The following is a 25,518-nucleotide window of genomic DNA, read 5'->3' on the forward strand; positions in this document are numbered from 1 at the left end:
GTATCATTTTTACCTTCATACACTGCGTGAAATGACAGTGCCAACCCCCTCTTCTGCCTCCTCTTCAATGTGTGCTGTACAGCACACATCACAAACGCGTCTGTGTGACACTTTTAGCACTGCACTTTGTGATTTAGCACCATATTAATAGCATATTCATTGTCAAAATGAAAGTAGGCGGACCACCTTTTGGCAACCTCCCATTCAGGTGCCAAGTATAGTACAACGAGGGGGATACGGTCCAGAACTTCCCCGCGATAGGTGAAAATCTGTGACATAGAAAGACCATATAAACATTTTTAAATTCAGTTTTCCCTACTAAACAATTTACATTTATTAAAACTCAAAAGTATTAAAAACACTCTTTTAAGTATTCCTTAGTACCGCTTCTAACTCTAGCTGTCCAAAAATTGGAGATCATGGTATAAAATAACTTTGAGCCCAGGAAAATAAGAATCAAATGAGAGGCAAAGTCTGCTTTTTTTCAAGCTGTCACTCCCGTTTGAAGATTACAAAAAATCTGACACATGAAACAAAAGAGTTAAATATTGTACGTTTAAAATCCTAAATGTTCAATAAAAGTATATTTTCAATGCTGTAGATCTAGAAAATTCGACATCAGTCTACTGCTATTTTGTATTAATAAACCAAAGTGCCTACAATTTTCCCAAAATTAATTTGTTTGAAACAGATAATTGACAAATTAAAAGGTTTCTTTAGTAATGTAGTCAAATAAATGTGACATAAAACAAAAAAACATTTTTGGTTATTTAACTGTCAGACATCCTTTCAAATGAAATATAAAAGTATATTTTCAGCGCAGTGGGTCTAGTAATGTAACGTTTACATCGAACTATTGTTACTTTGTGGTAATAAACCAAGTGTTGACAGCCTTTGAAAAGGATTTTTTTTTTTTAATACTTTTTTTAGTTATAAAATAAGATTGACCAAAATTGTGTGCAGCTCTTAAGGCGTATTTTTCCCAAAAAGGTCCCAACTTCTGCGACAAACTTTTTGTTTGTTACTTTACTTACTTTTACTTTGTTACTTTGTGTTAATAAATTAAGTCCCAACAACCTTTTAAAATATTATTTTAAACTTTTTTTTTGTGTAAAATGTGTGTGATTTATCTTTTTTAAAAATTATTTATTTATTGAAACTTTTTTTTAAGGCGTATTTTGCCAGAGAATGTCCTGACTTGTGCAGTTACGTCTAGAGTAAATACGAATTTTACATCAAACTATTGTTATGTTGTATTAATAATCCAAGTGACCAATGATTTTTAAATTTTATTGATAAAATGTGATTAAATAAAAACCTTTTTGTTGTTTTGCGATTTCTGAGGTGTATTTTTCTGAAAAATGTCCCGACTTGAGCGACCACAGCAGGAGTACATCAAGTCTAGTCAAGTAAATTCAACATCAGACTGTCATTACTTTGTGTTAATAAACCAAATGTAGACAACCTTGAAAATTGCATTTTATGTACTGAACAGAGGATTGACAATAAAAGTATTTAATAATAGTAAAAGTGTCACTTCAGTAAATCGAATAAAGTGAATTTGACTTCGGAGTTTTGCTCGTGTTAATAAACCAAGTATCGACAACGTTGGCTGATGGATGTTATATTTTGAGTAGATAATTGATCAATTAAAGGTTATTTCTATTGCAGCGTTGACTATCGTTACCTTGTTAGTAACCAAGCTCAGACAACTTTGGAAAATGAACGTTATCTTTCGAGCGTATGACTGGTAAGAAAAATCAAGTCTCACAGTAGCGAGTCCAGGAAAGTACATTCAACATCAGACCATCGTTACTTTGTGTTAATAAACCAAGTGCGGACAACCTTGGAAAATGAGCATTGTGTTTTAAGCAAATGATTGACAATGAAAGTGTCGTTTCACTGCAGTAAATTTAGTAAAGACAACCAACTATCGTTATTTTATGTTGATAAACCAAGTGTCGACAACCTTCGAAAATGATTGATCCAAATAAAAAGGTTTTTTGACACTTTTGAGGTGTACAAATGCTTCGTCTTATACAGCAACATGGGTGTTTGACTACTTTATTTTGAAAGGTGAGCAGGAAGGACAAGATAAAACGCAAATTAGGAGGACCACACCCGCATTCCCCCTCCCTGTCAAAAGATGTTTTTTTTTTGTTTTTTATAGCGTCCCTGTGCCTGCTCCCCTCCTAATTATTCCAATTAACACGGTGCACGGTGAAAAAAACTTTAAAAAAAAAATAAATAAAAAAATCCTGATTAATAACCGGCAGGATATTGTTGTGGCAATTTGCCATATGGCGCCGGGACTTGCACGCCATCACGATGCTGTCATTAGCGGCGACTAATGTTTGTTGCGGGTGTGCAACCGTGACAAGTGCGGCCCCCGCTCACCTTGCCCCGATGGGAGGCGCGCCTCATAAGGGAGGCGGGGGGTTTTAAGGGGGACAGGACGGGATGCTTGGTATTCCTCACGGCTTCTCGCCTCAGTGAATGCATCATTCTGCCCAAGCGGGAAGGAAGTCACACATGACGAGTGTGCCGTTACTTTGTTTTAATAAACCAAGTGGTGACAACGTTGGGAAATGTACGTTATGTTTATGCAAATGATTGACAAAAGTGTCTCCTCAATGATAAGGGTATGTTTTAAGCAGACGGTTGACTAATAAAACTTTTCACTCACTAGTAGTATAGTCAAGCAAATTCGGCATCATACTATCGTTACTTTGTGTTAATGAACCATTGGAAAATGAAGGTTATGTTTTGAGCAGATGATTGAAAAATCATTTTTTGTAATTTAGTGAAGCAAATTCAACCTCATACTTTTGTTACAACATTAACAACTAAACTTTTTTCTTCCCATTTGAGTGACAAAATCAAAAATGTTTTAAAATATACTTTTTTTTTTGCCACATGCTCATATTTTCCCATGATTTCATGCTTTAATTCAATTCTTCTTAGCGCTCACTTTCTTACGGATGGAACATTTTGGGGCCAAAATACCTGCACACAAAAAATCAAAAATAAACAACAGACACGTTCACTTTCACTGTGAATGAACCAACATGAACTGCTGGTGGCTGTCACCATATAAAAAAAGGTTAATAAAACCTTGGCTTGCAACTCAAAGCAAAAAATAAATACATTCAAAAAAAAAAAAGAAACTCATCATTGGGGGCACTTGTAAGTCAAGGTACTACTATTACCATTACAGCGGTCAAATGTCTTTATAACCTCATAGTGCTTGTAGCGCCATGATTGCCACTGCTAATGCGCACGCACACGCGTAAACGCACAGGCACGTGCGTACGCTAGGGAGCAGGCAGTCAAAGGAGCCGAATGCGAGTCAAGCGTTTCCCCGGCGAGAGCTCTCTTGTTAAGACCTGTTGGTATTCTCCAGATGGCAATAAAAATGCATGAGCTTCCAGAGCTCATCCACCAGAGAGAAAGACAACAACAAAAACCTCAGAGAGCGAGCGCGAGAGGGGAAAAAAGAGGTAGAGAGTCGCCAAGCCCGTCCTCGGAGGAGCTTCAGATGAGTGCGGATGTGCATCTTGTTATCGCTACCCGTCGACTTAACGCTGCTGCTGCTTCTCCTTCTTCTTCTTCTTCTTGAGAGTAATACTCGAGATGAAATGCAGGAAAAGTTTGTCGACCAAGTTGCGGGAAAGTGAGGCGCCCTTGAATATGAGCACTAGGAGCAAAAACACAAGAGCCGCTCACGTTTGATTGACACTCTAGCCCAGAGGTAGTAGTTACACAATTTGATTGTTAGGAGGCAGCACGGTGGACGAGCGGTTCGCACAAACCATCTCACAATTCTGAGCTTGAGGGGTGCGCAATGTGTTCCTCTCACACTGCAAAGACGTTAGGCCCCCCTGCACACTGTGCGATGCTGTCCAACCCAATTGGACCGGATCATTACAAAAACAAAACAACAAAGACAGTTGGCGACTCACCCCTGCACATTGAGCGATTGGTTATATGGATGCCTTGAACAGCGAGACTGTATTGACTTTTGATGGCATACTATACTTCATCACATCTAAAAATATTCTATATTAATATTATATGTAATATTATTAACATATTAATAAAAGAGTAATATTTTTGGGAAAGAGAGAGAGGATGTGGGCGAGAATAGAATCATTTTCATTTGAATGTACCCGGCATGCTATGTATCATTCGCATTCATTTTGGAAACAAGCTTTGCTGTTTCGTCATTTAATGTTGTAAGACGCAATATATGTTGTCTACTTTATATACCGGTTTGGGGGCAGCGCAACGGCCATTCTGTGTCTCGCTCGCTTCAATCCTGGAAATGTATTTTTAGCGTGCGTTTGGATTGGCTAGTTGCTACGTCGTGCGTCAAAACCATGAAAGCACTTGCGTAACCCCGCGCAGCCTGGCGAGAGTTCAGTCGGGTTCAGCCGCATCGCTCGGTGTGTGGCGGCCTTTGGGCTGACTATCCATTCAGCCACTGAGAAGTAGAAATTTTTAAGTTTAGTGCAGAAACAGTTGACCACAGCGGTGGCGTTACAAGTGCAATTTGTTATGTATTTTGTATTCATATTATTATTATTATTGGTCATGTCACCATTGAAAATGAGGCCTCGTCTAAACTGGTCTTTTACATGGTTAAATAAAATACAAATAATTAATATACAGTTAAATTACATCTAGTTCCATGCATGTAATACGAGTTGATTTTTAAAAAGCAGAGTTAAGGCAGCCCTCATAGATTGATGTGTGAGGTGATGTCAAGAAGGCGTCGATCCGGGCAGAGGCACCGAAGAGGAGGATATGGGGCTTTTCATTGCCGTAATTAAAACAGCCAGATAGATTCGGTAATTGAATTAAAAAAACAAAAACAAAAAAACTGGGATGTAAGCAACATCTGCGCCAGGCGCATAAATCAGCCCAACGAGAGGCTGCAGACGCCATAAAAAGCGACGTGACGAGCTGACGGATGACACTCGCCGACGGATAACGTCGGACGTGAATGTGACACACTCAACAACACAACACACCAATAGCATACTGACACGACACTGTCAAAATATACGGGAAAAAAATGCTACACAGCACTATATGACCATTTTAGCCAATCAGCAGGCCGAAGAAAGTCATTCCAGGAAAAGGGTGTTCCGACCTCCCTGAAAACCCCAACAAACATTTCTGTAGTCTTTTTGACTAGGAAAATAACATTCTACCTTTAGAACATTCGAGACGAAGCAAAAATCGGCTGAACGATGGCTCGTGTCTCGGAAAACTCATTAACCGCACTTGACTTCTTTTTACACTTATATTACAGTGAAAAAGGGTCAAAAGACAAGATACCTGAAAAATCAGTTGAGCTCGCATCTAAGGATTAACTCGCGGTTTTGACATTTTTCTTTGGATTTTTCAAGCTAAAAAGACTTGCCTCACTGCGTTGCGTATTCACTTTGATTGTAGGCATTTTGCAAATGAATTGGGTACAGTCATTTACATTGCTATACAAGCGCTAGCTCAAATCTAACACGCCTGCTCCCCATGCACGCCAGACACCTTGTAATAGATAGTCACAGGACACCGGGGAGGCAAAATGTCTAAATGGGCCCAATCTGTGCATTTTCACTTAGGGGTGTTCTCACTTTTGTTGCCAACGGTTTAGACATTAATGGCTGTGTGATGAGATATTTTGAGGGGACATTACATTTACACAGTTATACAAGCTGTACATTGACTACTTTACCAATTTAGCAATTGTTGTTAGTTGTTGCTTCAATTGTTGCATGAAAAGATATAATAACATATTTACCAAAATGTGAGCGGTGTACCTACTCACGTTTGTGAGCTACTGTATACTGCATACGTGTGTGTGTGTGTGTGTGTGTGTGTGTGTGCATCAGCACTGAATCCACCATCTGCCGCCGAGTGTGTCACTGCTCACCATGACCAATGGTGTCATTAGTTGATTGAATAATTAGAGCGAGTAAGCATGTCGGGCTTCTCCACTTTCTCACCGTGTGAGCGAGCGACAACAGGTCATGTGACGTTGATCCACTGTAACACTGGAGTGGGTGTGTGTTTTTAAGCAGGAGCGGAGAAGTCAGTGATGTTCTTGTCACTTCTGGGAAACATGCATATTTGATTAATGAGGTTAAGAAAATAGAATGTATGATGCTTGTTTAGAAGAGTTACAGAAAAAAATCCATCCAGTTTCCAAAGTACTTTGAGCAGGTCAACATAACAAAAACATAACAAACGTTCAGATTCACACTAATGGATAATTTGTAAATTAATCTAAGATGACTTTCGGTGAGAAAAGTCCACCCTGGATAGTTTGCCGGTCATTTGATCCTCTCAAAACAGAATTCTGAAAGCGAACTTAAACGTATTAATACACCACCCCGTATTTATATAAAAAAAAAAAAAAAGGCGTGGTGATCATCAGCATGAATTGGATAGCGAGGGAGGAACGTTAAGCAGCCTCCGTGGCCGTAAAAAGCCCCAAAATAAATAGCGGCGAGGTGAAACTCGGGGAGGAGACACGGACTCGTAAATCGCGGCGTAATGACACGCTTAGCCATAAATGACTAAACAAGGGCCCATTAAGGCACGCATGACTTCTTCCTGATGTCTGTGCGGCAGATGTTAATAATTTCTTCACAATCACACCAACGCTCGGTCACGCCGGGGGAAATGTCAAAAAAGGGTCAGCCATATTGAAAGCCGTTTGTGCATTTATTCCATAACTTTGGTATCTAGTTTAAGGTCCATGAACTAGTACGATCTTTGTTCTCACTACGAAGACAATTCAAAAGATTAGGGAACACGAGTAGACGATGTTGTCTTATTAGTAATGGCTTTTCCACTATTACTGCCGCTTTTGGCCTACTAGTACCACCTGAAAGTTGCTGGAGAGTGACAATGACCTCTGAAATTGACACACCACAGAGAAGAGTGTTGTTAACAACCTGCCAAATTTGAATGATTAAAAAAAAATCTGCAAATATATCAAATTAGACTTCAAAATTGTAAACACTCAAGCCCATCACTCTGCTTTGGAACGCATGATTGAGCCGCGAAAATATATAGCCGCTTAAAGTCTCTGATGGCTAGAATACTATATATCGCAACAACGAAGCGCTCTAAAGTGGCCACGCCAATGGACTAGCTGAGGGAAAGTTGCATTTTTGGGGCGTACGCATAGCATAATTGCGCCGCATAACCGCTGATGCAAAGATAGGTGCTCAAATTCTTATATAGAGGGGGAGGGGGGATTTATGACATCCACGCCCAAATATCAGAAAAACTGAAATGATGAAAAACAGTTTAACGCTATATCTTCAAAATTGAGTACTATATCGTTCTCAGGATTTTTGCACGTTTTTTTTTGCAATTATCTTCAAACGTATAACATCTTAAGACAAATCTCCGAATTCACTGCAAGAATATCGAAAAAATCAGGGGTGGGCAAAGTTTTGCCTGCAGGCCACATATTGGCCCACCGATCATGCATTATCAAGAGTCACATTTGTTGAAATAATTTAGCATCCCCCCCCTCAAAAGGTTATGTATTTCTACTTTTTTAATTGTGATTCAATAATTAGTACAATTATTTATTGTCAAGAGAAAAGTAAAAGAATAATAATGAATACAAATAAATTAAAAGATTTTACATTTATAATTATTTTTGGTACATAAAAGAAAAAATATTGGTTAATTTTTTTGTAATTAATTTCATTGAGTTGGTTGATTTTGCATTGAACATAATAAAATTGAATTAGTAAAATAATTTTACATTCAGTACTGTGCACATTTGATATTTTGTATTTCTTAACTAACTAGAATTATGATTTAATTAATTATAAATAGAACTTGAAAATTACTTTTATTTATTGATTTATTCCATATCATTAGACAAAGAGCGTACTAGAGCATGACCAGAAACTGGCTATCAAGGATATAGAGTAAATGCTCAAACGGCTTTCCATACAGCCGCATGAAAAAACTTTTGTACTATCTCCTCGGGAGATAACATCAAATTAGCGATGGGTTCCGGTTCTGGTATGAGATTATAATCCATGACATGATGGCATCAACTCTGATCTTCAAGGCAACAACACTGAGATTTTATCAGAAGCTTGTTATGCTAAAATTCAGTTTTGTTGTTTTCATCATTTTGTTGTTGTTTTTGATATGATACATTGCTATTTTTTTTAAAACTAGATGTTATCTCAGTATCTTTAAGACGATCCAAATGTTAATCCATCCATCCCTTTTCTTTACCGCTTCTCCTCACTAGGGTCGCGGGCTGCTGCAGACTATCCCAGCTATCGTCGGGCGGGAGGCGGGGTACACCCTGAACCGGTCGCCAGCCAATCGCAGGTTTTTATTATTATGATTATTTTCTGGTCACGCATCCTCCAACAGATTTGACAAGATAAAGCTCAGTGATTTTGAAAGACGGGAAACGGTCGTATCAGAATACACGTCTGACCGATTTTGCGGCAGTCGTCTGACGTAGTGCAATCGTGAAGGATCAAATTTGTCTTGTAGTCTGAGCCAGGCTTAGCTAACTAACTAACTAGTCCTGCAAATACTTAACTTGAAGAGTTATATTACACGGGAAACTATTTGCAAATGACTACATCGTACTTGCTCTAACTATATAAAGTACGTCACCTGATGCGTTCGATTACTTGGGAAAGAGGAGAGAGAAACTCTTTGGGGGAAAAAACAGCTAGCTAAAACATCAACAAAAGCATTCGTTGATCTTTTCGTGTAATGAAGATTTTCCTGTCATTAGCTCTTTTTTTTTAAGTTCAATTGTCTTATCATCACTTTGTCTGCCTTTTTTTCTCCACTATGTGGTCAAACTGGTTCCAACCGTATCGATCATCCAACTCTAAATATCATTAGACCACAACGGACAGACAGAGGACTGACTGACTGAATGACTGACTAGCTCGTTTAAATTTTGGTGGAAATGAAAAGTAGGCTGGAAAAAGTGTTTAAAAATAGTGGCCAAAACATCAATAAAATCTTTCTTTGATTTTCATATTCTGATAAAAGTACCTCGACAACATCATCCTGGCTAATCTCTTATTATTTTTTATTATTTTTACTATTGTTGACATAAAATGCCAAGGAAAATGTGGATTAGTGAATTTACACCCTGTTGTCACCACAGACACACAAAAGTTAAAAAGAAATAAAAACAACAAAAAGTTGAGTTGGTGCAGAAATGAATCAGCGCTACATTACGGCTCGACTCTGACACTTTATGATTGTAATTAGAGCAGGTGGATTATTGGAGCATGTTATGAGATGCGCTACTTTATCGCCTGGTGTAAATCCACAATAGTTTTTATTGTCAAAGAAAATAAAAATGGGGAATTGAGGGAAAAAAAGACAAACAAACAGCTATTTTCTCCGACTAGTCAAGGTCATTCAGCAGTAAAAAAAAACAAAACGAAAAAAGTCATAATGATTAGAAGGAAAGTGACATGTTTCTTTGTTGTTTGGAATCAAAACATGAGTGTCAGCAGACCTTGAGACGTTTGATTGTGTTCTCATGACAGGCCACACAATTTAGGATTTTTCTCTTTTTGATAGCTTTGTTTGGTCTTGGCAAAACACCCAGCAGTAAATTCAAATAATATTAACGAACTGTCTGTCTTGGAATGTAAGAAATACCAACAAAAAGAATCCATGTGTAACCTATGAAAATCAAAAAACAAAACATTTCCAAACATTTGACAATATCAAACCAAGAATCCACTGGTTTACAGCAATTCTGAAATGGTCCAAGGTGTTGAAGGTCCAAGGCCATAAACTGGTTGAAGTTAGGGTTGGGTTTTAGAGTCAGGGGTTGAGGTTCAGGTTGGGTTAGGGTAGGGTAGGGGTTGGAATTCGGATTAGGATTGAGGTTGTTACTGAGACCTAAATTTGGGTTAAAGTGGTATTACCCAGGAATGTAGAAAAATTCCAGAAGATTTCCATCTTCTCTTCAAAGTTTCTGGTTTCAAGAATTTTCACTTCAGTCCTCTCGGACAAAGTAAATGAATAGAGATATTGCTTTTGATTGTGAACAACAATCCCTGAAACTTGAAAGATGAAGATGTTTGAAGTCGTGTAGACCCCAAACTGTAACCCTAAATGCCAGCACCCTGACTCTTAACCCTAACCCCAAACATCGAAGCAACTAACAGCTAAATGCTGACCCTAACCCCAATCCCTAACTCTAATCTCACCCTTTACTGTCCCTGGGATTAGAACCATAATCCCTAAACCGAATGAACTCCTGACCCGCAACCAAACCCTAACCCTAACCCTAACCTGACACTTACCCCCTACCTAACCCGAACCAATCCTAACCGTAACACCTAACAATTCCTAACCCTAAACTAAACCCCAACCCTAACCTAATCTAACCCTAACATCAAATGATGTAGTTTGGTCATTATTGGAAGGTATGTGCATGAAAACTTGCTGGAATGTACGTAATTGTGGCATACAATATTGTCCTGGAAATTCTTTGTCCCTGCGTATTTCTTTTTAACTTTTGTCTCCAACAAGAGCGACTGAATAGAATCTACACAGAAGTTCCACTGACATCGTGGCTCTCGCTCCATCATGAAACACTTCGTTGCCTCTTTGGCCAATTAAAGAATCTGCTTAATTTTGCTTTGGCTTGCGTTCTTTACGATTGTACACGCCAACTTGGGCCCACATCTAAGCCCCTTTACACTTTAGCCCGGTAAACAGCACAAGAAGGTAAAAATAAGCACGCCACAATAGTTCAAGAAAGGCGGGACAACAGACGGACTAGATTTGGAAGGAGCGAGGATGAGGCGGGAGGCTTTCTAAATCCGTTGCTTGCGTTTGCCCATGATGGACTTGGCGTGAAGCGATGACTCCATCTTGGACGGTGAAGAGACAGTTACGGAAAGCTTCTGCCAGTCACACACACACACACACACGGCGGCGGCTGTACCTTCCAACCTGCCGCGCCACACTGGCCCGTGAATCCCGGCACGTCGGATCCCCGCCAGGTAATTACCGGTTAAAAATATTTCATCCCATTGTGTGCAAACAAAGGCGGCGGCGCGGTGAACAGCGACAAAGACCTGCTTTACACTCGTTTTGCTTTTTCTTTGCCTACAAACGTCGCCTTTGTTCGCCGCCGCGATGCTGCCGGCGCAGCAAATTTGAAGCTATTTCATATTTAAATGCAGCTGTCACGCTCGCTGGAAAAAGCGGGAAAAAAAAAAAAAAATCGAGTTCGTGTTGCTCCCATCCATCACCGCTAACTTTCACTGGAGGACAGTTTAATACCAAAACTGACCGGGACATAAAAGAAAACCCTGGAAAAGTCCATAATTTGCGTTCCTTTTTAGGAAATTTGTGAAAGTTGCCATTTCTCTGCCTCCCCCCCCCCAGTGTCGCTGTTCTGTATAAACGGCAAATGGGGCAACGTTCTGTCCATTAGTAGTAAGTGTGACGTGAAACCGTGTTTATCGTGAGGCGGATACATTTGAACAATTTAAAAACATTTGAACCTATTAAAAGGCACTTAATACACTTTTTAAAGACCGTGAAATCAGAGGTTTGTTTCTAAATACATGATACATGTTTGAAGATGATTGCTGAAAACACGTGTAAAGACTGAGAACTATGTCGTACTCAATTGTGGAGACATAGCATCACTGTTTCAGTTTTCCTGATTCTTTTTGGGGCGTGACTAAAACAGGGTCCAGCGACGGCATGAGTCGTCCCTCCCCCCCACTATATAAGAACTTGGGCGCCTTCGTTCCCGTTAGCGGTTATCCGGCGCAATGACGATGGGCAGTTAGCGAGCGAGCTATGCGCGCACACGGCTTGTTGTGTCGAAAGCAAAAGGCTACGATAAAAGACGGAAGAGGGAAAAATAATTTTTTTTCCTTGGCCGTATCAGTCGCTATGCGCTTGTCAAGCTCGTTAGGCACGGAGATTTTGTGCTACTGGCTAAACGTGCTCACAGGGCCTCTGGAAAAAAAAAACAACTTTTGAAGTTTGGAATGTTTTGTAAAAATACAGCGGTGTGACAGCTTCTTGACAAGTCGCCACCAGTTGTGTCGTTGATTCCATACATCTGTGGATAGATGATTGACAAGCGCCTTGTTTGCCATGCGACATCACCATATGCTGCTAGACGCTGCCTCGTTGGCTAATTATTTCCAGACGTGTTACTTCTTCATTTCTTTACGTGCGTGTTTGGAGGAAAAACTAAAAATGACCATAAAATACTTTAAAAAAAAAAAAAAAATAAAATAAAAAAATACATTCATCATGTGTAGGTCACATGTCACATCTGTTTGTTTGGAAGGCAAACACAAGGAGACAAATGTACATAAAAGCAGCTGCATGATGAAATATGCTGTATTTTAAATAGAAAAATGTCTGTTATAATAAAGGCATTGGACTATTTTTACCATATTTTTCCTCATGTCCAGCTGTGCATACAGTGTACAAACCTAATCGAAATACTTTTTTTTTTTTAAATTGTTGTAAGATCAGTGTACAGTTGCAGCTCATTAAAAGGACAAAGTCCTGCGTCTTTCTCCAGATCCGTCACGTTGCCAGTCATTCAAGTGTAATACAGCGCTATCGCAACTTAGAGGTCTTCTGCGTTTCATCATCAAATCACACAATGAACACACGATGCCAATTGAATTAAAGCAGGAAATAATGATGCATAAAGATCGATACCAATGCGCACCGGGTAATATCAGGTCATCGTGAGTGATGCAAGAGCAAAAAGATTGACACCGACTCACGGCAAGCGATACAAGCCAATAGCGAGTTATGCAAACACACAATTTCTGATACATAAGCGACAATGGTACAAGCGCATATGCTACCAGTGCATCGTGAGTGATACAGGTATGTTGCGCAATTGATACGAGTGCGTAGCAAGCGATATCAGAGCAGTGACAACGTACAAGCCGAGCGATGCAGGCGGCCAGACAGCGATACATGCCATACATTGAGCGATACGAGCGACCGCGGAGGACTACCCTGAGCGATGCGGACCCACAGCGAACGATACGGGCGTTTGAACCCCGCTAATTGCCTTGCCACGCTGCGGGCGGCGGAACACAGGCGCACGCTGGCGGTGTGTGTTTCGAACAAAGGCGGAGGATCAACTTCACAACAGAAGAACGCGGACATGAGGAATTATCAGGGGAAAACAGCAGGGCGGGAACACAAAGACGCGTGCACACAGATACACGCAAACGTGCGTGTGTGTGTGTGTGTGTGTGTGTGTGTGTGAGTTTCACCTTGACAAATTAACTTCAAAGCATTTAAAGTATCCTACTGGATACTTAAAATTGGCTCGAAGATGAAATTGTTCCACTTTGCTTTTTTTTTTTTTTTTTTTAGTTTTATGCCATCCGAGGACGTTCCATGACACGGAGGAGCTAAAATCGAGGAGCCACTGACATTTCCTCTGCAGAAGTCGACATTGACGTATACAATCTAAATAGTTGATCTTTTGTTTTTGTCGTTTCTTGATTATTTTTAATTTAAATTGAACATATTTTGCAGGGTCTCAGTTTAATTTTGGGCACTATTTAATACCGCAGTGACTTAAGTACACCGGCTCACGGTTACTGCGCAATGAACGTCTGTAATAGTAATAGTAATAATTCAGCCACGGAGATGATTGATTTGTAGCATGCGTCAATGACGTGAGGTCATCTTTAATTGACGTCTCAATCAAATTATGACATCACGCAAATGTCTCATCTCTCATGGGAGGAGCTAACAGATGAGCGAGGATCGCAGACCGAGGAGTTTGCAAATAAACACACCAGATTTGGCCCGTGACACTCTTGGCCTCCGATAAGTATTGTAATATAATAGTATTCAAATATTTTCAGAATACAATATTTATTTTGACTAGATTGTTCATGTTTTTAATAGCTGCCGTAGAAGTCTGAACATAAATATTATTCTTATTGTTATTATTAGAGGTTATTATTTCAAACGTACTTTGACACTGATCATACAGGGACCGAGCAGGACTTATTAAGGGGTATTTTTATATAACTGCTGTATGAAAAAAAAATTAAAAAATCCCAATTATTATTATTTTTATTATAGCGGCGAGTATAGTGTGACTATCGAGTGAGCGTGTCAAATAAATTGAAGGCAGATAAAACGAATGAAATGAGTCACCCCTGGGAGTTACACACACACACACACACTTATTTGGTGTTCAATATGGTCGCCCCCTCAATGTGCAGTGAGACCTGCGGCGCTGACGATGCGCTCCCATCACACAAGCACAAAAGCACAACACAACAGCAACACAACCGTCTTCATGTCAGTGCAGGGTAATTCTTTTTTTCCTCCCGTTGACATTAGGTGGCGCTGCAAGTCTTCCTCCCCACATTGTTGTTGGCAGTGGGGCTAACTTCATAAATATCTCAACGACACATCCTTCCATTCATTTTCCACAGCGCTCGTTCGCGTTAGGGTCAACTGGAATCTATTCCAGTTGACTTTTGGCGAGAGAAGCGGGCTCCACCCCGGACTGGTCACGGGCCTGTCACAGGACCGAGTTGACAAACAAGCATTCCCGCTCCTATTGACACCTATGGACAATTTGCAATATGGAATTCATCAACCTAAGCCAGTGATTTTCAAAGTGTGGTACGTGGGCTTTATCTAGTGCAGCGGTTCTGAACGCCGCAAGTTCCGTATGTGCGTTCACGTAACCCTTTTATAATTGGAAAAAAGAAAATATGGTTCATGTCAAAGTCAAAACAGGTATATATTTTATTTGGCGCAAAATGAACTGGTTGCACACAAAATCATTGCGTTCAAAGAACAAAAGCAACAAAAAACAAAAACGGAATTCAATTCAATGAAAATGTACTGTTGCCTTTTATCTTGGCAAGTGCCATCATTTTATGTCTATAATCCTCAAAAAGGATGACTTGTGAAGTTATGTCGAGTGCTAGCTTGCAAGTAGCGTGGTTGTGCTATTGCTGTCATAGATATAAGCAATCGGTATATAAAACACGCCCCTTTGAGCTGCGTGCCTACGGCGACGCTGAGCTAGTGGGGGCAAAGTGTCAGCTCATTCCATGTTTGCGGACGCCATGGAAACCAAAATAACGATGATGCCTGCAAATTGTTCAGCGTATGGTGGCTCATAACGCCGTACAATCACAACAAGGGAACCGGGAATAACCTTTAATGGGTGCGAATATTTTTTTGGGGCACTTTTTTCAAATCTTCTGTATTAATAGCAATATGCTTTGGCGTCGACAGAAGAACGTGAACATCACGAAGAACAACAACACACACACAGCGACGTGACACGGCATTCCGTCGTCACGCCCTCGCAGCACACACACAATGAACGAGTTCGTCAACGACGTGCTGCATCTTGCTCAGTGCGGTATGGCAACGGTTTTAACGGACGGACGATTGTCGTGGTACAAAATCGCTGAGTAAAATACAATTTCAAAAGTACAGTTCAGTTGTATTTAACTTTCAAGTATAGTCAAATATATTTTAATTTCATGTTTAAGAACTTTGTTTTTCCAACATTTATTTAACTAGAATTTATTTAACTTTTCTTTGCAATAGATTTGAAATGATATTTTAATATATTTAAGCACAGTTCGAATGTTCAAAATGTGCATAATATTACCGTTGTTTACAACAATAAACAGAGTTGTACTTTTTAGAAATCCAACTTTTTAATAACTACGTTGCTGTATTTTACAGTTGGTCATAATGGTGGTACTTGACGTGAAAGGTTGGAGAACCACTGACCCAAGTTGACGTTTGGCGAGATACAGTAAGTAAGCAGGGTACATATCACCATGCTATCCTATATGTCAACTCACATTATTTTTGTTCATTAAACTGTAAAGCGTTGTGTTTCACATGTCACGGCGTAAGACTAAAACTCATGAATTATGCATGGCGTAGCTTTTATTTAACACGTATAAAACAATCATTTATTCCGCTAGAGATGCGGCGTAAATCAGGGCGCATTTGGATAAGAAAGCTCGGCGTTAGCTTGGCTTGGCGGCCAGCTGCCGGTAATAATTGAATGACGTTTTGCAGGCGGAGAGCAGATGTGGCGTGAGGGATTATAAAGTTGCTCAAACTTTTAACAAGTGCTGCCAGCCAGTCAGCCAGCGCTTTTACACATCCTTCAATTGCACAGCTATCAATCAAAGATGTTCCCCCCCCCCCAGGGAGCGTCTTTACATGCATATTTATCAGCCCTGCATGCTAATTTCAGCGGCGGCTTCACGCCCGCTAATTGTTGACGTCCTACCCCGTGTGCGTTTTCCTCACTTCTGGTTACAACTTGCGGGATCTCCAATTTGCGACGCCACTTGGGAGAATAAGGGCGGACTGTACTCGCCACGTGAACTGCGCTTGAGCCCACTTGATGGCAAAAGTGTGAGCAAAAACGACGCAAGACGTAAGCCCACTAAGCAACTGCTGCCGCCACTTGGAAGTAATATTTCATTGAATTCATTTTTTGTTTACATTTTATTGTACCAACCCGACTCCGGATAATTGGAAGAAAGTACTGAAGATGGGATGGATTTTTTTTGTTTGTTTTTGGAGTAGTATTGAGAAAGAACAGAGCAAAGAAAGTTAAACATGCAGTCATTTCTTTTCTGTTTTCTTTTTTTAACCCAAGATTATGCACACTTTAAGACTTCATTATTCAACGATTGTTTTTTTAAACAACTTTTCCTCAAAATAATACAACTAGAAAAAATAATAATAATAATGCATGATAAAATTTACGTATACAAGTATGATTACTTTATTGCACCCGGGATATAATAATGTAACAAATTTGGAGTAAAACAAATAACACCAATTTTTTTTGTCACCTGAAATTCAGGAATGTTTTTTAATAAATAAATGACAGTAATAATGATAAAATGTAGGTAAAATATGTTTGAACAAAATGTTTGAAAACTATTATAAAATAAACATGAGTAAATGAGCATGATTTTGGCCACCTGAAATTCATGTTAAAAAAATAAAACAATGAAAAATAATACCTGTAATGTCACGAAGAAAGAAAAAAATATTGTTGAATTTATTGTCAAAACGTTTTATTTTTTTTATTAATACAGTGTGGATAATATCCTGCACCTCCAGTCACTGGGCAGTATTCAGTCGCCATTATTTATTGTGTCCACTTTTTTGTCCTTTGAAAATGTACACATTTCTCAACGAATTCCGACGTCAAAATCTTGAGCTCATTCAGGACAATTTGGGAACTGTTTTTCACATTCCGAAAGTCTCACTTTTTCCACAATTTCCTTATTTTCCTGGAAAATGCATGAAAATATATTATTATTGTTTTCTAAATTATTATTAAATAATCCATTGTAATGAACGAAACTGTTTTACAAATTAAATTCATCCTTGCAGATTTCCCTACTTAGTCAACCGATTAACAAAAAAAAAAAAAAAAAACATTTTAATTTCGTAATGTTCAGCTCATCTGTCAAATATTGAAAAGTGTTTTTCGCATTCCCACATTTTTCAGTGCTCCTCGTTTTACAAGACATTTTCTTTATTGACCTCCTTCTCCATTTTTCAACCAATTCAAACTATTTTGAATAAATGATACATCAGCTTTTTGCATTTCTTCCAAGTGTCGTGTTCTATATTGCAACATTTCAACACTGCAAATAATAATAACGTAGCTTGTTAGTTCCGCTTCTCAGCATTAACACACAATTCTGCAGAATATACATTTTTCAAATGAATACATTCAAGCAGATGTAGCGAAAGGTAATTTCCTGAACTTGGGCATTTAAACAACTACAACAACTACAAAACAAGTTAAAAGACAATACAACTAGGAGGAAAAATACAAACACAATGCATTAGAAACTTTTTTTCATTTTGATGAAATTGTATTGCACCAATCACAACTCGTCATGAACATAAATCTGTAGTAAAACATGACCAAAACTGTCAATGAATTAAAAATGGAAATTTATTGTGACTTTATAGTTATTTTTTTTTTTTAGGCCAAAAGAAGTACAGGTAGCATATTTCGAAGTTTTGAGTGCACCCCCTTTGGGATCAGACATTATAAACCCCTAAAAGTACAATAATGTCCTTTTTTGGTTGTCGTACCTGATGGGAAAGTAGAACGTTTGAAGCCGCAAACCTGGACTGCACTCACAGCACTTTATCCCATTTTTATCATCGTTTGCCAAACAATTAACTGTGGAAAAAGTTAGCGCGCCATATTGTCATCGGCATGCATTTACATGGCTAAGAAGCTAAGCAGCAGTCCAGCATAAATTTATGGGGATGTGTGTGAGATTTCGCTCCATTTTGCTTTCTTTACCTTCTTTTTTTAATCTTTATCTTTCCCACACCTGCCGCCGATTGCGCACCTCAGGGGAGTTGACACGTTAAAAAAAAAAAAAAATGCAACTTGAAAGTTTTGGGTTAGCACAAAAGGGAGGGCAAACAATGCTGGAAGAAAAGGAAGCTGGAGGAGGAGGAAGAGGAGGAGGAGGAGGATGGACACACAAAATGCCTCCAGCCAGCGCAGGTGTGCAAATTCAAGGACAAACCTTTGTTGTTTGCGCTTGTTTGACAGCCAGAAATGCCGCAGGGGGCGACGTTGTCGAAGCCAACAAGTTGGAAGAGTGATGCGTTGGCCTGCTTGAACGAGTCCATTGTAAGTTTTTGATAAAAGCTTTTATGGTTAGGTTGCATTTCTAATCTGTGTCCAAAAACTGGACATTTCCGGAGAAAAGGGTTTGAGGTAGGGCTAGGATTAGGGTTGGGTTGGATAAAAGTGTAGTTCTCACGCTGTTGGTTCTGCCATACTTCGTGTAAATCGGTCACTTTGAAAACTTTGCTTCTGTGTGGTGCCGCGGAGACTTTGTGTGTTGTCATGTGACTGCGTGGCTCCATTTGATTGATGAAATGGAGTCAAACGTCGCTCGCGGTTAAGTCGGACTGGCGGAAACAGTCACATGACAGCACCCGAGGCACAAGTCTCTCCGACGAACCGAAACAAGCAAGTCAGAATAGATGGATAAGAATAAAAGTAGCGAGCGGAAAGTAGCCCGATGTAACAGTGAAGGTAGCGTTTCTTCTGAAACAAAATACTAAAGTAAAATTCCAATTTATCCAGAGTTACAAAGTAAATGTAGGGCGTTACCACCGACTTCTGATTTCTGCTTAGGATTGTCATGATGGGCGGGTTATGGTTAGGGTTTAGGGCTAGGGTTATACATGGATGGATGGATGGATGGTTGCATGGATGGACGAAATATAACACAACGGACAGACAAGTCCACAAAGGGTGCCCGCCAGCTCTCTGTACTCCTGTCCTTCCCTAATACACCCCGCAGAGTCATCCAAGAACTTCTGCAGATGGCAAGGTCCACATTTGTACTGAAATCTGAGGCGTACATGGTGAAAAGCAATGGCAACAGAACAGTCCCTTGCGGCGCTCCAATGTCACTGATCACCACATCCGACAGGGTGCTTCCCCGACTGGGCAAAAACTGGAGCCTGTTTGACTGGTAGTCCGTGATCTAGGAGACGCTGCACGATGAGACACAGACCCCCACCGGAACACAGCAGAAAAGGTCGGATGGCATTGAAGGCACTGGAGAAACCAAAGAACATGACTCCCATAGTACTTCTTCTATCATCAAGGTGTGAGTTGAGCTCGACGCATCAGATAAGTGACAGCTTCATCCATGTCAACATGGGGCTGGGTTAAGGTTGGGATTAGGGTTACATTTGTGGTGGCTGTGAGCTTGGTCTTAAAATGCGTTGTCATGTACTGTTCAAATAGGCATCATTTATTTTGTTGCTAAAAGAAGAGACTTGCTTGATGTGAAATGTAAATCAGTGGTTGTCACTCCACGCGACCGAGCGCGACGACACGGTGCGGCTCGTGTCGGCAACGCCGCAGGTGCGTGAAAAAATGGCAAAATGAATCATTAATGACACACGGCAGCATTATAAGAGGAAATCGACGGGCGTACCTGCTCATTAGCATGCGGGCCGTAGTCCGCCGCTGTATAATTAGCCACCACTATTCCGACGCACGTTAGCGTTAGCTTTCTCACGCATGCAACACCTGTTTTTTTTTAGTGACGCTAAATGCTTCCTTTTGTTTGCATGTGACAACGGATGCACATGTCATGGAAACTTCCTGTTCAACTTCATAAACATCGACATTTAAAATTTGGTGTATTAAAAAAAAAAAAAAAAAAAAAAACATTAAAAAAGACTAAGAAGATCATGAAGGAAGCGAGTTGGTTAGGCAGGGTTAAGATTGGTTTTGGGGTAAGGATGAAGGTTGGGGCTAGGTCCAGAAGTTGCATGGAATTTTACCCTTTAAAAAAAAAAACCCGTCTATTTTTATTCAGAAAAAGAGGTTCTTTCGAAAAACAAAAGAGACAAATAAAAAAAGATTTTAAAAAAATCTAGATATATTTAAATGGCTTACTTGATTCGATGATTAACAATCAGTTTCCATTTCGTAATTTCCCCAAGTTCAAAAATAAAGTGAAAACTCAATATATGCTCAATATATAAGTAATATCTAAGTATTAATCGCCACACATTTTCCATATAGTACATTTCACCACATATCAGTTGATTCAAGACATGAACAAATCATTTGTACACGTGGGCATTAAATGATCAGAATCAGAATCAGAATCATCTTTATTTGCCAAGTATGTCCAAAACACACAAGGAATTTGTCTCCGGTAGTTGGAGCCGCTCTAGTACAACAGACAGTCAATTTACAGAACACTTTGGAGACATAAAGACATTGACAAAAAACAACAACAAACAACAATTGTGCAAAAAGATGCAGAGTCCTCAGTTCGAATGGCTAATATCGCAATAGTCCGGTGCAATGACCATTGTGCAAAGGGCACCGAGACTTCAAGGAGTGTATGCGGTTTAAAGTGACGAGTACTGCGATAATCTGGGACAATGGTTGTGCAAATGTTACAGATACTCCTCAATCAGTGTGCAAATGGAGCAGATGCTACTCTGGCATGAGTGGCCACTATATGCAAATAGTGCAGCACGGCGAGACAACTACAGTGAGTGCACGAGTAATACATAATACAGAAATGTGACAACGAACTCAAGTCAAAAAATTGCCAGCTTGTTGTAATGGAATTGTAAGTTAGCTGTTCAAGAAGTTGATTGCAAGAGGGAAGAAGCTGTTGGAATGTCTACTAGTTCTAGTTTGCATTGATCGGTAGCGCCTACCTGAGGGAAGGAGCTGGAAGAGCTGGTGACCAGGGTGGGGAGGGTCCGAGAGGATTTTGCACGCCCTTGTCTTAGTTCTGGCAGCGTGCAAGTCCTCAAGGGTGGGTAGGGGGGTACCGACAATCCTTTCAGCAGTTTTGATTGTCCGTTGCAGTCGGAGTTTGTCCTTTTTTGTAGCAGCACCAAACCAGACTGTGATGGAAGAACACAGGACTGATTCGATGACCGCTGTGTAGAACTGTCTCAGCAGCTCCGGTGGCAGGCCGTGCTTTCTCAGAAGCCGCAGGAAGTACATCCTCTGCTGGGCCTTTTTGAGGACGGAGTTGATGTTGGTCGCCCACTTCAGGTCCTGGGAGATTGTAATTCCCAGGAACTTGAAGGTCTCGACGGTTGACACAAGGCAGCTGGACAGCGTGAGGGGCAGCTGTGGCGAAGGATGCCTCCTGAAGTCCACGATCATCTCTACAGTCTTGAGCGTGTTCAGCTCCAGGTTGTGTCGGCCGCACCGCAGCTCCAGCCGCTCCGCTTCCTGTCGATATGCAGACTCGTCACCGTCCTTGATGAGGCCGATGAGAGTGGTGTCATCTGCAAACTTCAGGAGTTTGACAGTCGGGTTCGCTGAGGTGCAGTCGTTCGTGTAGAGAGAGAAGAGCAGCGGAGAGAGGACACAACCTTGGGGCGCCCCAGTGCTGATGCTGCGTGTGGATGAGGTGGCCTCCCCCAGCCTGACCTGCTGTGTCCTGCCCGTCAGAAAGCTGTAAATCCACTGGCAGATGGCAGGTGAGACGCTGAGCTGGAGAAGCTTGGATTAAAGGAGTTCAGGGATGATGGTGTTGAACGCTGAGCTGAAGTCCACGAACAGGATCCTCGCGTAGGTCCCTGCACTGTCGAGGTGTTCTAGGATGAAGTGCAGTCCCATGTTGACTGCATCATCCGCAGATCTGTTCGCTTGGTAGGCAAACTGCAGGGGGTCCAGCAGGGGACCTGTGACACTCTTGAGGTGGTCCAGCACAAGACGTTCAAAGGACTTCATGACCACAAATGTCAAAGCGACAGGCCTGTAGTCATTCAGACCCGAGATTGCAGGTTTCTTGGGGACTGGGATGATGGTGGAGCGTTTGAAGCAGGATGGAACTTCGCACATTTCCAGTGATCTGTTGAAGATCTGAGTGAAGACTGGCGCGAGCTGGTCCGCGCAGACTTTGAGGCAGGATGGAGACACGTGGTCCGGGCCTGCCGCTTTGTTAATCTTTTGTTGTTTGAAGATGCGTCTCACATCCTGTTCATGGATGGTTAACGCAGAGGTCAGAGGTGTGATTGTGGTCGCGGGTGCGGCCGGGTTGGTGTGTGGTGTGAAACTGTCCTTTTCAAATCTGTCCTTTTCAATTCACGAGTCATCGGTTGCTGGGCAACCAACCCTGTGGCTGTGTTAGCGCTAACCACAGGTGGGTTCTAGTAGCCACAAATTGTACTCAAGAGTACTGTTACTTTACAGCAATATGACTCAAGTAAAAGTAAATACAGTAGTCCTCCAAATAATTATTTGAGTCAGTATTCTGTAACGTTGAGGTAAGAAATTCACACCAATTCCAACTGGGAAGTGATCTTGACTTACTTTACTGCTGTTTGAATCACATCTGAAAGTCAATGTTTTATGGGTTTGACTTCAAAATACAGTCGTGCGACTTCGGATCTGTTTCGTATTGAAGGGTCACAATTTTGCAGGGACTTCATGATTCAGACGCCGAGTGAACTGTCTCTGCCCTGGTACCAATGGAATACTTTCCTTTTAGATTGGGATTTGGCACCATCTTGTGGCATCTTTAAGAAAGAGCACAGAAAGGGCAAAGAGATGAGTTTTTCAGGGAATCGCTGGGGATAGGTTCCACAGAAAATAACACAAATAGGTGAATTTATGAAGAGTGAACCACAAATATGGGGGGTGTTTTATTTCTCGGGCCAATGAACAAATGACACGCGTGACACCAGCTCTGGTATCTCAGTCGCCATGTGGCCTGAACCCAGGCCAAATCCTCCGCCGCTAATTTTTACTAATTGCCTGCGCCCGGCCAAGGCGTTTTTAGCGGCGGTAGCGTCACGGGAAGCTAATGAGAGCTAAATAATGTATGTGAAGCGCTCTAATTGCTTCATTTCTCATTTTGCGGCACGGCGCTCGCACGCAAATCTGCTGGCTGGCTGATGGTTAATACTAATAAGTGCTGCAGTCAGTCAAAGGGCCGCAGCATCTTGGCACGCTCGCCGCGCCGCATTGTGGCCCACAATGGATGCCGGATTCCCACTTTTATTACCCACATGCTAATCCTGCGGCTGGGCGGAGCGTTCGGGGATGAATCTGAATTGGGATCAGTCGCCGTGGTTGCATATGTCATATACGGGGTGATGTACACATTGTGTGTACTAATTGTAGCTTATTAAAATGTGTATTTAATCTGTACATGTCTCTGCTTTTTTCAAATCAGTACTATAACTAATCAGCACTAAGTGTCTAAATAAAAGGGACCTATTTCATGGAATGAGGGTTACACACATATCCAACTGGGAAAACCAGAAAATAAAATACCAGAAACATATCAGTCAAGTCAGAGTTTAATTTGAATATATATATATATATATATATATATATATAATTTTATTGATTTACTGTGACTTCAAATATGGTTGATGAGTGTAAACCTAAAATTACTTTTGAATTTTGTTGTATTTTATTTTACTATTATATATATTATTTTTATTTTTTCATTCTATCTATGTCAGTTATAATGTTAACATAAGGAGAATAATGTTAAATCCTTTTTTTTAGTTTATTCTTTAGATCTCTATTTTTTTAATTATTATTATTGTTTTAAGAATTTTATTCATGTATTGGTTTGAAATCTTATATTAATTATGTAATTATTGTTTTAATTCAGTACAATAATCCCATCCCAATGTCTTTTTTTAATCTTTATTATTTTATAATTGTTTCGATTTGTTTTATTTTATGATTAGTTGTTTTTACTTTATTCATTATTTTTTGTCATCGTTTTTTTAACTTAACCTATCTTTGATGAGAAACCACCTTTATCCCAGAAATTAATTGATTCAAAATAAATATTTTCTTTATTTTAATATTTAATTAATTTTATTTTGTTCATTTATTCATCTGTCTTTGCGTAACCCGGAGTTCCTTTTATATATATTTTTTAATAATATAATAATATAAAAATTTGTAGTAAGTTAATTTGCTTTGAGTTTTGCTTGCTTAATTTTACATTCTACTTTCTAAAATTGAGAAAACATAATTTACTTTTTATTTGATTAATCTGCTTTTTAAAAGAATTATATTATTTGTTATTTCATTGTTTTGTGTTCTTTTTTTTTATGTTTGTATTTATTTTATGTCTTAAATTACTTTTCCAGTCCGATTTTTACCAGTCATGGATGACAGTTTGTTGTTGCATCAATCAAAACTTTGTAGCACCTTCCATACTTTAAAAAAACAACACAGTGATTCACAAAATTATTTACATTTTTTGAAAAAGTAAAATAAAAATAGTGCAAATACATTTGACAACTTTTTGCATCACTATGTTCAGTTTATATTGACATTTTTGTATATGTATTTTGAAATAATTGATCATACAATGGGACTTAAATACATACTTAAATATGACATTTGAAAGAATTCAAATGTGGCGCTTGAGCACAAAAGTAATCCCGCACCTGTCTGAAACGAAACATGAGCGGTCAGACATGAGCAATCGCTGGAAGAGTGGCTGAAACGATTCACTTTCCTGTGTTTTTTTTTTTTTCTTTTTTTTTTTTACATTTTAAAATTTTTTTTTGGTTGATTGACTTCTCAAAGGCGTCTCAACAAAGCTCTAAAAATACATAAACGTTGTTGCGGTGCATTAATGACAGCACAGCACAGCACAGTACAGCGTGCCTTAATAGGATTGAGTCTCGATAGCAATTTGTCAAGGCACGCATTTTTGGGGGGGACAAATATAGTGGCGTACAGAATAGTCAACAGGATTAAAGCGAGCGTCACCTCAAGAGGCTCCTTGATGTGTTGTCGATAAAAGGATTTTTCATTATTCGTGGCCGTGGAATTGTACTGCTCTTTATCTGCACGTCAATCTTGTTTGTCTCTTCCCCCGTCTTGTTATTTTTAATGGATTTAACGCGTCTGCATTTAGATGA

At 39.9% G+C, this 25,518-nt stretch overlaps 1 long non-coding RNA gene across 1 annotated transcript in view; it reads left to right on the top strand.

The window, feature by feature from the left end:
* The first annotated feature begins 8,294 nt into the window (after nt 1-8,294).
* The window catches only part of LOC133479684 (uncharacterized), a 33,564-nt gene continuing 16,340 nt past the window's right edge, over nt 8,295-25,518 (top strand). The window contains exons 1-2 of the long non-coding RNA XR_009789040.1: nt 8,295-8,379; nt 15,781-15,853. This is a non-coding gene — a long non-coding RNA (uncharacterized LOC133479684). The remainder of the gene's footprint in view (nt 8,380-15,780; nt 15,854-25,518) is intronic.

Source organism: Phyllopteryx taeniolatus, chromosome 6 (genome assembly GCF_024500385.1).
Source record: "Phyllopteryx taeniolatus isolate TA_2022b chromosome 6, UOR_Ptae_1.2, whole genome shotgun sequence".
NCBI classification, from domain to species: domain Eukaryota; kingdom Metazoa; phylum Chordata; class Actinopteri; order Syngnathiformes; family Syngnathidae; genus Phyllopteryx; species Phyllopteryx taeniolatus.